This window comes from Ornithorhynchus anatinus, chromosome 2 (assembly GCF_004115215.2).
Source record: "Ornithorhynchus anatinus isolate Pmale09 chromosome 2, mOrnAna1.pri.v4, whole genome shotgun sequence".
Classification (NCBI taxonomy): Eukaryota; Metazoa; Chordata; class Mammalia; order Monotremata; family Ornithorhynchidae; genus Ornithorhynchus; species Ornithorhynchus anatinus.
In genome coordinates, this window is record NC_041729.1 from 30,577,384 (window position 1) to 30,591,139 (window position 13,756).

Genomic DNA, 13,756 nt, shown 5'->3' on the forward strand with positions numbered 1-13,756 from the left:
TAACTATTAGGGAAGAAGCATGTTGTAGTGGAAGGAGCAGGGGCCTGGAAGTCAGAGAACCTGGGTTCAATTCTGGTTCTGCCATTTGTCTACCCTGTAACCTAGGGGAAGTCAGCTAACTTCTCTGTGCCTCAGTTTCTCCCATCTGTTCAATGGGGATTTAATTTCTGTTCTCCCTCCTATTTAAACAGTGAGACCCACATGGGACAGAGACTGTGTCCAACCTGATTTACTTGTATCTACCCCAGTGCTTAGAATAGCACTCGACATGTAGGAAGCACTACACAATTGCCGTAATCAACAAATAAACATATTGAACATGTGCTAGGTTCCCCATGCAAACTATTCTCCTCCACCTCCTTATCCTCCCTGTTCTGTTGCTGTCTTATACTTTCGAGTCATGTCCGACCCACGACCACGCTATAGAGACATCTCTACCAGAACACCCCACCTTCATCTGCAATCGTTCTGGTAGTGTATCAGTAGAGTTTTCTTGGTAAAAATACAGAAGTGGTTTACCATTGCCTCCTTGCTAGCAGTGAACGAGTCTCTGCCTTTGACTCTCTTCCATGCCTGTGCTGCCCAGGACAGGTAAGTTTTGACTTGCAGCAGTTTGCCTTCCACTCACTAGCCATTGCCCAAGCTAGGAATGGAATGGGCATGCTTCTGCTTGACTCTCCCTCTAGTAGTCGTGACTGGTAAAGTACTGGAAACTCTCCAGGTGCGACCCTGAGAGGGGCTCCCTCTTCCACCTTCCCTAATAACTTTCGGCTTCCTCCGGTGTCCTTCCCTACGATCACTTGTACATCAAATATACCTTTCTCTGAAGCACCACCTTGTCAGTTCATTTAGAGAAGCGGAGTGGCTTAGTGGATAGAGCACAGGCCTGAGAATCACAAGGACCTGGGTTCTAATCCTGGCTTTGCCACATGTCTGTTGTGTGACCCTGGACAAGTCACTTCACTTCTCTGGGCCTCAGTTACCTCATTTGGAAAACGAGGATTAAGACCGTGAGTCCTATGTGGGACAGGAACCACGTCCAATCCAATTATCTCATATTTACCCCAGTGCTCAGTACAGTGCCTGGCACATGATAAGTGCTTAACAAATAACACAATCATTATTATTATTATTTAACAAACAGTGCATGCACCTCCTCTCATCTTGGTTGATTTGAACCTTTAAAAAAATTATTCTTAATGTCTTAATTTTAGGCACGCGCTTGACTAAAAGAAGATCTTGAATGGGTGGTGCATCCTGAATAGCCTCCATCATGAGAAAATTTCAAGATGAGGGTCCTCTCTGCAGATCAGTCACAGAGAGTACAAAGAGCTGAGGCTCATCTAGAGAAGATTGAGGGTGACAGGGGTCAAGAAAACAAAGGGACAGACAGAGTTCAGCTCCCCATCCAAGACAAATGGAAGCCGTGCTGGAATCCACTTGGAAAAGAGAAAGAAATGCAGAGTTGGAGGAGGAATGCCACCCTCTTCTGGGTACCTGGTAAGTAAAACAATAATAGTAATAATGATAATGGTATTGGTTAAACACTGTGTGACAATCATTGACTAAACTCTGGGATAGATACAAGTTAATCAGGTCAGACACAGTCCCATCCCACATAGGGCTCACAGTATATATAGGAGGGGGAACCAATATTGAATCCCCATGTTACAGATGAGAAAACTGAGGCCCAGAGAAGTTGTGACCTGTCTAAATACATAAAGCAGGCAAGTGGCAGAGCCGGAATTCAAACCCAGGACTTGGAGGGAGTTTACATGCTAATGGGGGAGACTAGAGTAAAAATACCAATAGAAGAAGAAAAAAATAGGAAAAAGGAAAAAATGGAGATAATCTGACTTCTGACATCTTGTAAGAGTAGGATTTTCTCCCACTCTCTTCTCGCACTTCCTTCTGCATCACTCTGACTTGCTCCCCCCTCCCAGTCCCACAGCACTTCTGTGTATATCTGTAATGTATTTATTTATATTAATGTCTATCTTCTCCTTTAGACTGTAAGCTTGTTGTGGGCAGGAAATGTGTCTGTTTATTGTTGAACTGTACTCTCCCAAGTGCTTAGTACAGTGCTCTGTACACAGTAAGTGCTCAATAAATACATATGAATGAATGAATGAATGAATAAGAAAAGTGTTCTGTCCAATAGGTCTGACTACTTCTCACCATCTAGATTCTGACACCAGGAGGGATACTGACCATTACTGTCTCAGCTGATAGCTTATCACAGGACATTTTCCTAAGCATTCTGGATATCAGTTTCTCTGCTCTGATGGGTATCCTCCCAGAGAGGTTGTCAAGAAATAGAGAACCAAAGTGTGTCTCTCTTTTCATCTTTCCCAGCAGATAACAACCACAATAATAATAATGGTGATATTTGTTAAGTGCTCACTATGCACCAGTCACTGTACTAAGCACTGGGATTGATTCAAGCAAATCAGGTTGGACACAGTCCCCGTCCCACACTGGGACTCACAGTCTTAATTCCCATTTGACAGATAAGGTAACTGAGGCAGAGAGAAGTGAAGTGTCTAGTCTTTAAGCTCCTTGTGGGCAGGGAATGTGTCTGCTTATTGTTGCATTGTTGTACTCTCCCAAGCACTTAGTACAGTGCTCTGCACACAGTAAGCGTTCAATAAATACGACTGAACGATTCAGGTCATCCAGCAGACAAGTGGTGGAGCTGGGATTAGAACCCACATCCTTCTGACTCCCAGGCCCGTGCTCTATCCACTGGGCCATGTAGGCTTAACCCCAGTAGCCCCAGATGGGACAATATGGAGTTCACTGGGGTACAATATGGGAAACACTTGACCATTCCTTCTTGTCTGTGATGATTACTCTGATTACACCCCACCCCAGAATACTTTTGTCTAGAGCCAAATGTGGCAAACAGTAGTAGAAATACTAATGGTATTTGTTGAGCACCCACTGAATGCAGGGCACAGTACTAGGCGAATGGGAAAGTACAATAAAAGCACACAAGGAGTTTACACTCTAATAGGGAAGACTGAATGATGGTATTTGTTGAGCACCCACCGAATGCAGGGCACAGTACTAGGTGAATGGGAAAGTACAATGAAAGCATACAAGGAGTTTACACTCTAATAGGGAAAACACAGATAGAACCAGAAAAAATAGGAAAAAGGAAAAAAAAATTGGAGATAATCTGACATTATAATAAAACGATCTCATAAGAGTGGGATCTCCTCCCTCTCCCGTCTGTGTCATCCTGACTTGCTCCCTTTATTCATCCCCCCGGCAGCCCCACCTCACTTACGTACATGTCTGCAATTTATTTATTTATATTAATGTCTATTTCCCCCTCTAGACTGTAAGCTTGTTGTGGGAGGGCATGTGACTATTGTTGAATTGTATTCTCCCAACTGCTTAGTACAGTGCTCCGCACACAGTAAGCACTCAATAAGTATGATTGAATGAATGAGAAAAGAAAACTCAAGAGATTAGGAAAAAAATAGGATAATTCAAAAGCTCTTAGAAGAAAAGCACCATGTAATCCAGGATCCAGTGATGACATGACAGTGTTGATGATGTTGATGATGAAGTGTGTTCTGAACAAAGTTAGGAGTTCCCCAAATCCTGCTGATAATGATGATGACAGTGACAGTGATGCAAACTACTTTATAAATAGCATCTGTCAATTTGCCTAAATTGTGTAATATAAATATTGATTTGACTATATGTCCCTCCTGGAGGAAGGGTGGAGTGTAGCTTTCTCTCTTTGCACAGACGTGCAAGAGCAAAGGGGCTGGGCCTGAGATTTGTCACCTCTACAGTCTTGGTGACTCTTCACAGACACATCTGTGACCCACCCTGGTCTACACCCATTTTCAGGACTGCGCAGCTGTTGACCAATCTGGGGCTAAATTGTCAAGGTTAGACTAGTTCCAGCTGAATCCTCTGGATTGGATCAGAACTAGTCCAACTCAGGGCTTTCCCCAAGGTCCATTTCCATTAGAAATAATCGGAGAGGAGAGAGAGGGAGAGAGATAGGTCAGTTCCGCCCAGGACCAGCCTTAGTCCCAAGAAACTAGGGCAGATTGGGTCCGTTCAGGGGTCACCGGTGGCTTGAGCTGCTCTTTGGTGGGATCAGAGAAGCAGCGTGACCTAGTGGAAAAAGCATGGGCCTGGGAGTCAAAGGACCTGGCTCTTAATCGCAGCTCTGCCACTCGTCTGCTGTGGGACCTTGATGAAGTTACTTCACTTCTCTGTGCTTCAATGAAGCAGCGTGGCGCAGTGGAAAGAGCATGGGCTTTGGAGTCAGGGCTCATGAGTTCGAATCCCAGCTCTGCCACTTGTCAGCTGTGTGACTGTGGGCAAGTCACTTCACTTCTCTGTGCCTCAGTTCCCCCATCTGTAAAATGGGGATTAAGACTGTGAGCCCCACGTGGGACAACCTGATTCCCTTGTGTTTACCCCAGCGCTTAGAACAGTGCTCTGCACATAGTAAGCGCTTAACAAATACCAACATTATTATTATTATTATTATTAATTCCCTCATCTGCAAAATGGGAAATCAACACCTATTCTTACACCTGCTTCACCTGTGAGCCTCATGTGGGACCTGATGATCTTGTATCTACCCCTGAGCTTAGTGTTTGGCATAGTCAGTGCTAAACAAATACTATTATTAATATTAATACTATCAGGGATCTAATTCAATCTGAAACCAAAAGGAGCCGCAACACAACAAGACATCCCAGGAACTGACTAGGCTGCCCCTGGGGTCCAAGGACCTTGACTGACAGGAGTGGACTTTCCAGGAAACCCCAGGCTGAAGCCATGCCATCTAAAAGCCATAATCGTCATCAATAACAACATGTATTTAATGAGTTTTAAAGACTAAAATGGGATTGCACAGCTTCAGTAAGGCAGTAGTAAATACCACCACAATCACTCAATCAATTAGTTTTATTAGCACAGCACTGTACTAAGCCCTTAGGAGAGTAAAATATAAAAGGGTTGGTAGACTCGGTCCCTGCCCACTGAATAAATGGGCTGAATATTCAAAAATGTAGCACTATCCTGCTATCCTTTCTACTTCAAATGAGACAGAAGAAATGATTTCTTACTATTTGTCTGGCATCAATCATGACTCACTCTGCAAGAATGGTTAAGGAGCTGTTAGTAAAACTGCTCTATTGTAATTTCTGATTTCACTCTGGCAGCAGTAAGCACTTCATGGGAAAAATGAAGCAATTCTAGATTGATACTGCTCTGACTGCACTGGGAACTGCCCATGAAGGCACCTGAAACCAAGCAAGATTGTTAGCTGGGAATTTATGAAGATATCCAATTGTTTGAGAACTGTACTTATTCCTTTCTTAGAGAGGGTTGCATTGCCCAGATCCCAAACTCCACACAGTAGAGTAGGGCAACTTAAATCATCATTATCACCATCAGTTCAGTTTGGCTCCCACATTATTCTAGACCCTGAATAGGCAATCCTGAATGAACACAAGGCCCTTCTTCTCAGAAAAGTTATCCAAACCAAATCCCTAGAGCTTAATTATCAACAAAAAATAAAATCTAATAACTATATATTTTAAATGGCCATGAAGTGCCAGGGAAAAAATAAATTAAGCATTAGAGAAACCTTAGGGCTCATCGTTAAAGATCTTCAGGATGGTAGGTTTGTTGTGTTCAGGAGTCATAATAATACCTGTTATGGTATTTGTTAAGTATTTACTTTGTGACAAGCACTGTTCTAAGTGCTGTGGTAGACAAGTTAATCTAGGCTCAGAGGTTGTTGTGGGCAGGAAATGTGTCTGTTACATTGTTATATTGTTCTCTCGACACTTAATACAGTGCTCTGCATACAGAAAGCACTCAATACACACGATTGCTTGATAAATCAGGTCGGACACAGTCCTTGTCCCACATGGTGCTCACTAGTCTAAATAGGAGGGAGGACAGAGAATTCCCATTTTCCCAACGAGGAAATTGAGGTAGAGAGTGATATGGCAAAATAATAATAATAATAGTTTTTGTGGTATTTGTTAACTGCGTACCATGTTCCAGGCACCGTATTAAGCAATGGGGTGGATAAAAGCAAATCACGTTGGATGCAGCCCCTGTCCCGCATGGGCCTCAAAGCCTTAATGCCCATTTTACAGATGAGGTAACAGACACAGGCAAATGAAATGACTTGCCCAAGGCCACACAGCAGGAATTAGAACCCTTGACCTTCTGAGTCCCAGGCCTGTGCTCTGTCCATGACACCATGCCTTCCTCCTTCTTAATAATAATAATAATAACAACAACGGTATTTCTTAAGTGCTTACTATTCATTCAATCATATTTATTGAGCACATACTGTTTGCAGAGCACTGCAATTTGGCAACAGATAGAAACAATTCCTACCCCACAACAGGCTCACAGTCTGTTCTAAGCACCGAGCACTGTTCTAAGTGCTGTTAAATATGGTGCTCTACCCTTTCGATCCTGATTAAACCTCAAGTGGCCAATTCCGGAGAGTGTCCCCCAAGTCCACATTTGTTGTGTGACCCTGAGTAAGTCATTGCACTTCCCTGGGCCTGTTACCTCATCTGGAAAATAATAATAATAATGTTGGTATTTGTGAAGCGCTTACTGTGTGCACAGCACTGTTCTAAGCGCTGGGGGAGATACAGGGTAGTCAGGTTGTCCCACGTGAGGCTCACAGTTAATCCCCATTTTACAGATGAGATAATTGAAGCCCAGAGAAGTTAAGTGACTTGCCCACAGTCACACAGAAATGAGGATTGAGACTTTGAGCCACACGTGGGACAGGGACTATGTCCAACCCGATTTGCTTGTATCCACCCCGGAGCTTAGAACAGCGTCTGACACAGAATAAGCGCTTAACAAATAGTACAATTTGTCAGCTGTGTGACTGTGGGCAAGTCACTTAACTTCTCTGCGCCTCAGTTACCTCATCTGTAAAATGGGGATTAAGACTGGGAGCCCCACGTGGGACAACCTGATTCCCCTGTGTCTACCCCAGCGCTTAGAACAGTGCTCTGCACATAGTAAGCGCTTAACAAATACCAACATTATTATTAACATTATTATTAGGATTAGCTATTTTATCGAGTGAGGCCAGTTGGATGCACGTGCGAGGTGGAGCTGGAAGGTGGCCGCGCTGCAGTGCCGGGACTGGCCGCTTGGGGGAGCCGGTTCTCTTTCCTGGGAGCCGGGACGTTCAGTCATTCATTCATTCATTCACTCGTATTTATTGAGCGCTTCCTGTGTGCAAAGCACTGTACTAAGCGCTTGGAAAGTACAATTCGGCAACAGATTGAGGCACTCCCTTCCCAACAACGAGTTCACAGCCTAAAAGGGGGAGAGCGAGAACAAAACCAGTAACCAGGCATCAATACCATCAAGATGAATGGAATCATAGATAAATAATAATAATAATAATGGCATTTATTAAGCGCTTATTATGTGCCGAGCACTGTTCTAAGCGCTGGGGTGGATACAAGGTACTCAGGTTTTCCCAGTGGGGCTCACAGTTTTAATCCCCATTTTACAGATGAGGTAACGGAGGCACAGAGAAGTTAAACGACTTGTCCAAGGTCACACAGCAGACAAGTGGCAGAGTCGGGATTCGGACCCGTGTCCTCTGACTCCCAAGCCCGTGCTATTTCCAAAAAAATGCACATCATTAATAAAATAAATAGAGTAATAAGTGATATATACAAATATGCACAAGTGCTGTGGGGAGGGGAAGTGGGTAGAGCAGAGGGAGGGAGGAGGGGGAGAGGGGAGGGGAGGAGGGGCAGAGGGAAAAGGAGGGCCGAGTTTGGGAAGGCCTCCTGGAGGAGGTGAGCTCTCAGTAGGGCTTTGAAGAGGGGAAGAGAGTTAGTTTGGCGGAGGTGAGGAGGAAGGGTGTTCCAGGACAGCGGGAGGACGTGGGTCAGGGGTCGGTGGTGGGAACGGAGGGAAGGAGGCCCAGTGAGGAGGTGAGCGGCTGCAGGGGAACTGAGGGTGCGGGCTGGACTGGAGAAGGAGAGAAGGGAGGTGAGGCAGGAGCGGGCAAGAGGATGGACAGCTTTGAAGGGAAGGAGGGAGGGGAAGACGTCCTGGGTTGGCCCTCCACCCCTTCCCTCCCCAGCCGTTTGGGCAGCAGAACCCCGCACCGCCCCGAGGATTCATTCACTTGTATTTATTGAGCTCTTAATAATAGTAATAATAATGATGATGGTATTTGTTAGCTTACCATGTGCCAAGCACTGTTCTAAGCACCGGGGTAGATACAAGGCAATCAGGTTGTCCCACTTGGGGCTCACAGTCTTCATCCCCACTTTACAGATGAGGTAACTGAGGCAAAGAGAAGTGAAGCGACTTGCCTAAAGTCACACAGCTGACCACTGGTGAAGGCGGAATTAGAACCCACTACCTCTGACTCCCAAGCCCGGGCTCTTCCCACTAAGCCACGCCGCTTCTCAGTGCCTGCAGAGCAATGTATTAAACGCTTGGGAGTGTACGCTAGAACAATCCTAAGTATCATGGTATTTGTTAAGCACTTACTAAGTGCTAAGCACTGTTCTAAGCGCTGGGGTGGATGCAAGGTAATGAGGTTGTCCCACGTGGGGCTCACAGTCTTCATCTCCATTTTACAGATGAGGGAATTGAGGCACAAAGGAGTTAAGTGGCTTGCCCAAGGTCACAAGGCAGACAAGTGCAATATAACAGACACATTCCCTGCCCTCAACAAGCTCAGGGTCTAGGGGGGAGACAGACGTGAACAGAAATAAATTACAGATGACGTGGTCGAGTTGAAAGAGCACGGGTCTGGGAGTCGGAAGACTTGGGTTCTAATCCCGCCTCTGCCAAACATGTTTGCTGTGGGACTTGGGACAAGTCACTTCACTTCTCTGTGCCTCAGTTACCTCATCTTTAAAATGGGGATGAAGACTGTGAGCCCCACGTGAGACAAAAACTGCATCCAACTCAATTACCTTGTATCTACCCCAGCGCTTAGAACTGTGCTTGGCTCATAGTAAGCGCTTAACAAATGCATGCGCTTGGGAGTCAGAGATCGTGGGTTCTAATGTCGGTTCAGCCAGTTGTCAGCTGTGGGACTTTGGGCAAGTCACTTCACTTCTCTGGGCCTAAATTACCTCATCTGTAAAGTGGAGATTAAGAGCGTGAGCCTCATAAGTGACAACTCGGTTACCTTGTCTCTACCCCAGCAGAGTGCTTTGCACATAGTAAGCGCTTAACAAGTGCCATTATTAAGTATTTAATTAATTAAATGCCACAATTATTATTAAGGGGGATGAGGATGAGGACGGGAAAGACGATCAAGGACGAAGATGTCCAGGGCTGGGAAGGGGGGGAGGGGATGGGGGGTCGGCTGTGCCCAGACTAAACACTCCTCCTTTCCTCTTCTCCCCCTCCCTTCTACATCTCTCTGATTTGCCCCCTTTGCTCTTCCCCCCTTTCCCAGCCCCACCCCACTTACGTCCATAGCTGTCATTTTATTTATTTGTATTGATGTCTGTTTCCCCGCCCTCTCTAGACTGTGACCTCGTGGTGGGCAGGGATTGTCACTGTATACTATTGTAGTGTGCTTTCCCAAGCGCTTAGTACAGTGCTCTGCACACAGTAAGTGCTCAGTAAATACGAATGAATGCAATGCAATTCAAGAATAAACAGACACATTCCCTGCCCACAGCAAGCGCACACTCTGGGGCCATGGGGGCGGGGGGTGGGGGGGAGGCAGACATCAATACAAATAAATAAAATAAAAAGCGCTTGTATTCATTCAATCAATCGATCAATCATATTTGTTGAGTGCTTACTATGTGCCAAGCACGGTTCTAAGCACTGGGGCAGATACAAGGTAATCAGGTTGTCCCACGTGGGGCTCACAGTCTTAATCCCCATTTTACAGATGAGGTAACTGAGGCACCGAGAAGTTAAGTCACTTGCCCAAAGTCACCCAGCTGAAAGTGACGGAGTGGGGATTAGAAGCCATGACCTCTGACTCCCAAACCCATGTTCTTTCCACTAAGCCACGTGTGCAGAGCCCTGTACTAAACGGTTGGGAAAGCACAACACAACAGTAAACAGCTGGAAAGTACAGCCATAAAGAGAGACAATCCTTGTACTCTTCAAAGCGCTTAGTACTGTATTCGGGCACATTGTAAGAGCTCAATAAACACGAGAAGCAGCGTGACTTAGTGGCAAGGGCACGGGCTTGGGAGTCACAGGACGTGGGTTCTAATCCTGGCTCCAAAACTTGTCTGCTGCTGGATCTTGGGCAAACCACTTAACTTTTCTGTGTCCCGGTTACTTCACCTGTAAAATGGAGATTAAGACTGTGAGTCCCACATGGGACAAGCTGATGAACTTGTATCTTCCCCCGTGCTTAGAACAGTGCTTGGCACATACATAGTAAGCGCTTAACGAATACCATTATTATTACTATTATTATTATCACTTTCTCCAGAAGGCGTTCCCAGCCTGAGCCCCCCTTTCCTCTGCTCCTCCTCCCCTCCCCATCGTCCCTATTGCCTCCCTCTTCTCTACCCCCTCCCCGCCCCACAGCACTTGTGTATATATGTACATATTTATTATTCTAGTTATGTTATTAATAAAGAAGCAGCGTGTCTCAGTGGAAAGAGCAAGGACTTGGGAATCAGGGGTCATGGGTTCTAATCCCGCTCCGCCACTTGTCAGCTGTGTGACCTGGGCAAGTCACTTAACTTCTCGGTGCCTCAGTTACCTCATCTGTAAAATGGGGATTATGACTGTGAGCCCCACCTGATTACCCTGTATCTACCCCAGCGCTTAGAGCAGTGCTCAGCACGTAGTAAGCGCTTAACGAATACCAAAATTATTATTATTATTAAAGTGCTTACTATGTGCCAAGCACCGTCCTAACCGTTAGGCTAGATAACAGGTAGAATGTGAGCCCTTTCGCAGGTAGGGATTCTCTATCTGTTGCCGAAGTGTACTTCCCAAGCCCTTAGTATAGTGCTCTGCACAGCGTAGGCGCTCAATAAATACGAATGAATGAACGATTGAATGAACGAATTAATTTTTTGTACGAACGAATGAGTGAATGCCTGATTGGGGGAGGGCAGGGTGTGGGTGGCGCGGCAGGGGGCGCTGCGGAGCGGAGTCGGGTTGGTTAAGGATTGTTTCTATCTGTGGCCCAACTGTCCTTTCCAAGGGTTTAGTGCAGTGCTCTGCGCACAGTAAGCGCTCAATAAATACGATTGAATGAATGAAGGAATTATAAGTACAAGTGAATGAATGAATGGCCGATTGGGAGAGGGCAGGGGTTGGGTGGGCGGCAGGGGGCGCTGCGGAGCGGAGTGGAGCCCCGGCCCGGGGAGCCCCCGCAAGGACTGGTCCAGGAGGGCGAGGAGGAGGAAGAGGAGGAGGAAGAGGAGGAGGAGGAGCAGGAGGAGGAAGAGGAGGAGGAGGAGGAGGAGCAGGAGGAGGAGGAGGGGCCGGGGAAGAGGAGGAGGAGGAGGAGGGGCCGGGAAGGAGGAGGGGGGAGGGGACGGAGCCCGGCCCACAAGAGGCCCCGGCGGCGGGCGGGGATGCTCCAGCTGCTTCCCGGACCGCAGCGCAGCGCAGCGCAGCGCAGCGCAGCGCAGAGCAGAGGAGCCCGCACGGCCCCGCATCCCACCGCGACCTCGCACGGGACGGCGACCTCGCACGGGACGGCGCCCCGCAGAACCCCCTCGGCCGGAGGGAGGCCGGCCGGGCCGGCGGGCGGGCGGGCGGGCGGGCGGCACCGCCGAGGTGAGCCGGGGGGAGCCCCCAGGGCCGCGCAGAGGGGACCGACTCCTCACCCCCTCCCCGTCCTCCGGACAGCCCGACGGCCGCCGGGCCCGCCGGACACCCGCTCCGCTCCGGCTCTTGGGGCTCCCGGACCGGGCCGGGCCGGGACCAAGGGGGCAGGACCTGGCGGGCGGGACCAGGGGGGCAGGACCCTCTAGACTCTAAGCCCGGCGTGGGCAGGGATCGCCCCTCTCTCTCTCTCTCTCTCTCGCTAAATTGTACTCTCCCAGCGCTCAGTCCAGTGCTCTGCACCCAGTAAGCGCTCCGTAAGGACGATCGAATGAATGAAAGAAGAAGGGCAGGCCCGGGGGGCAGGGGCAGGGCGCGACCTCCATCCCCACCCACCCGGCCCACCTGCCGGGTGCCACCTTCCCGAGCCCCCTGAGCGCCACACTCTGCCCGTGGCTGCCAAACGGGGAGGATCTGGGGTCGTCCACGGGAGCGCTGGAAAACCTCAGCGGCGCGGATCATCTCTTTATTCCTTTAAGGTCCATGCCTCGGGTGACAGTTTAGGTTATTTCGAGGCAGCGCTTTATTGTCACCGAAGTACATTTCTGGGGGAATAGCTCACATTCCAGGAAAAGCAAAGTATTTTAAAAGCCTGTTTGGCCCGACTTATTCACGGCCAAACAATTGCACCGAATGAAATTCCTTTTCGGATGATAAATATTTCCATTAGCCGGTACTGCCGCGTAGATGGTCGGGGAGGAATCTCACCTGATTCTCTAGTAGAAATTCAAGCAGCTTTCAACGGATTGGAGATTCTCGTTTTGTTACGAAGCCCTTAAGTGTTTTTTTACCGGTGTAAATTCTCCGTCCAGTCGGATCATTTAAGAAAGAATAGCGAACGGGGCTAAAAGAGCAAAAGAAAATGGTTCATGCGAAGGGAGATGTGTAACTTGGGAAACCAATTCGATCTACAGAAATGCGAAGTGTTAACCATTACAGTTATTCCTAATGGGGCAAATCTGAAGGAACCTCAGATTATCATAAATAATGAAAAACGGCGGGGGGCGGGGGGGAGGGGAACCTTTAAAATGAATCTTCATCGCACATACAGATGCTACAGAAAACCTCGGGTGTTAGTCTTAGGGATGTCTGTGGCTCATCGAACGGTTCCGACAGCCTCTTATGTCGGCTCCATTTTTGAAAATGCCTTTTTGTGAGTTTTCTGTTAATACATAGTGCCAAATATTTGAAGCGGGAAAGGACGAACTTCCATTTTCTTTTAAAGAAGCCGTGACCCCATTCTCATCTCCGAAACCCCGGGTTGCTGCAGGAAAAGCAAGAGTACGAGACTGTTTTCTCAATGATAGTAAGTGGTCATTGACAGGAAAAGCCACACAGACAGTTAGCGGGCTGAAGCGGTTCACGCTGCAGTTAAAGCAATTGTGGTTCGTTACTTCTAAACTGCATCCAATTTGTTCCTTACCCACTTTGAGCTTCTACTCCCTCTGAGGCTGCTTCTGTTAGGAGGATTTCCTCTCCCGACATCTCCACCGGCCTCTCCCCAGGACTAACCTTTGCGGATGGAACAGTGGTGGAGGTGGACGGCCGCCCGGGACCGGTGGGTTCTGGGGTGAACTCGAGCATCGTGGCCGAAAAGGCCGAGGAGAAGTTTCTTTTGGCCTTTCGATAGCCCTCCATGAAATCAACTGATGTTAACTAATGTATTCAGTTGGTGGATTTTGCTTCTCCTTTTTTCCCATTCCACAGACTGGTGTTTGACCAGTGTTCTGCTCAATAGAATCTCCAACAGAGGTTGGGCAAGGGAAAGAAGAGAATGTGAAATCAGACAATTTTGCCAATTGGAAATGATTTTAGCCCAAAGCAGTGGGAAGAAGAGTGGAAATTATTAAGGAATATTGATGATCTGTGCATTGTGCCTTTTTTGTGTGTGTGTGAACTGGGGGAAAGAGAACCTGTTTAGGAGGAC

The 13,756-nt window shown here is 47.6% G+C and overlaps 1 non-coding gene across 1 annotated transcript; it reads right to left on the bottom strand.

Moving 5' to 3' along the window:
* Positions 1 to 601: 601 nt before the first annotated feature.
* LOC114809680 lies at positions 602 to 739 on the bottom strand. The gene has a single exon (XR_003757457.1). It is a non-coding gene; the product is annotated as a small nucleolar RNA SNORA7 (small nucleolar RNA).
* Positions 740 to 13,756: the final 13,017 nt, after the last annotated feature.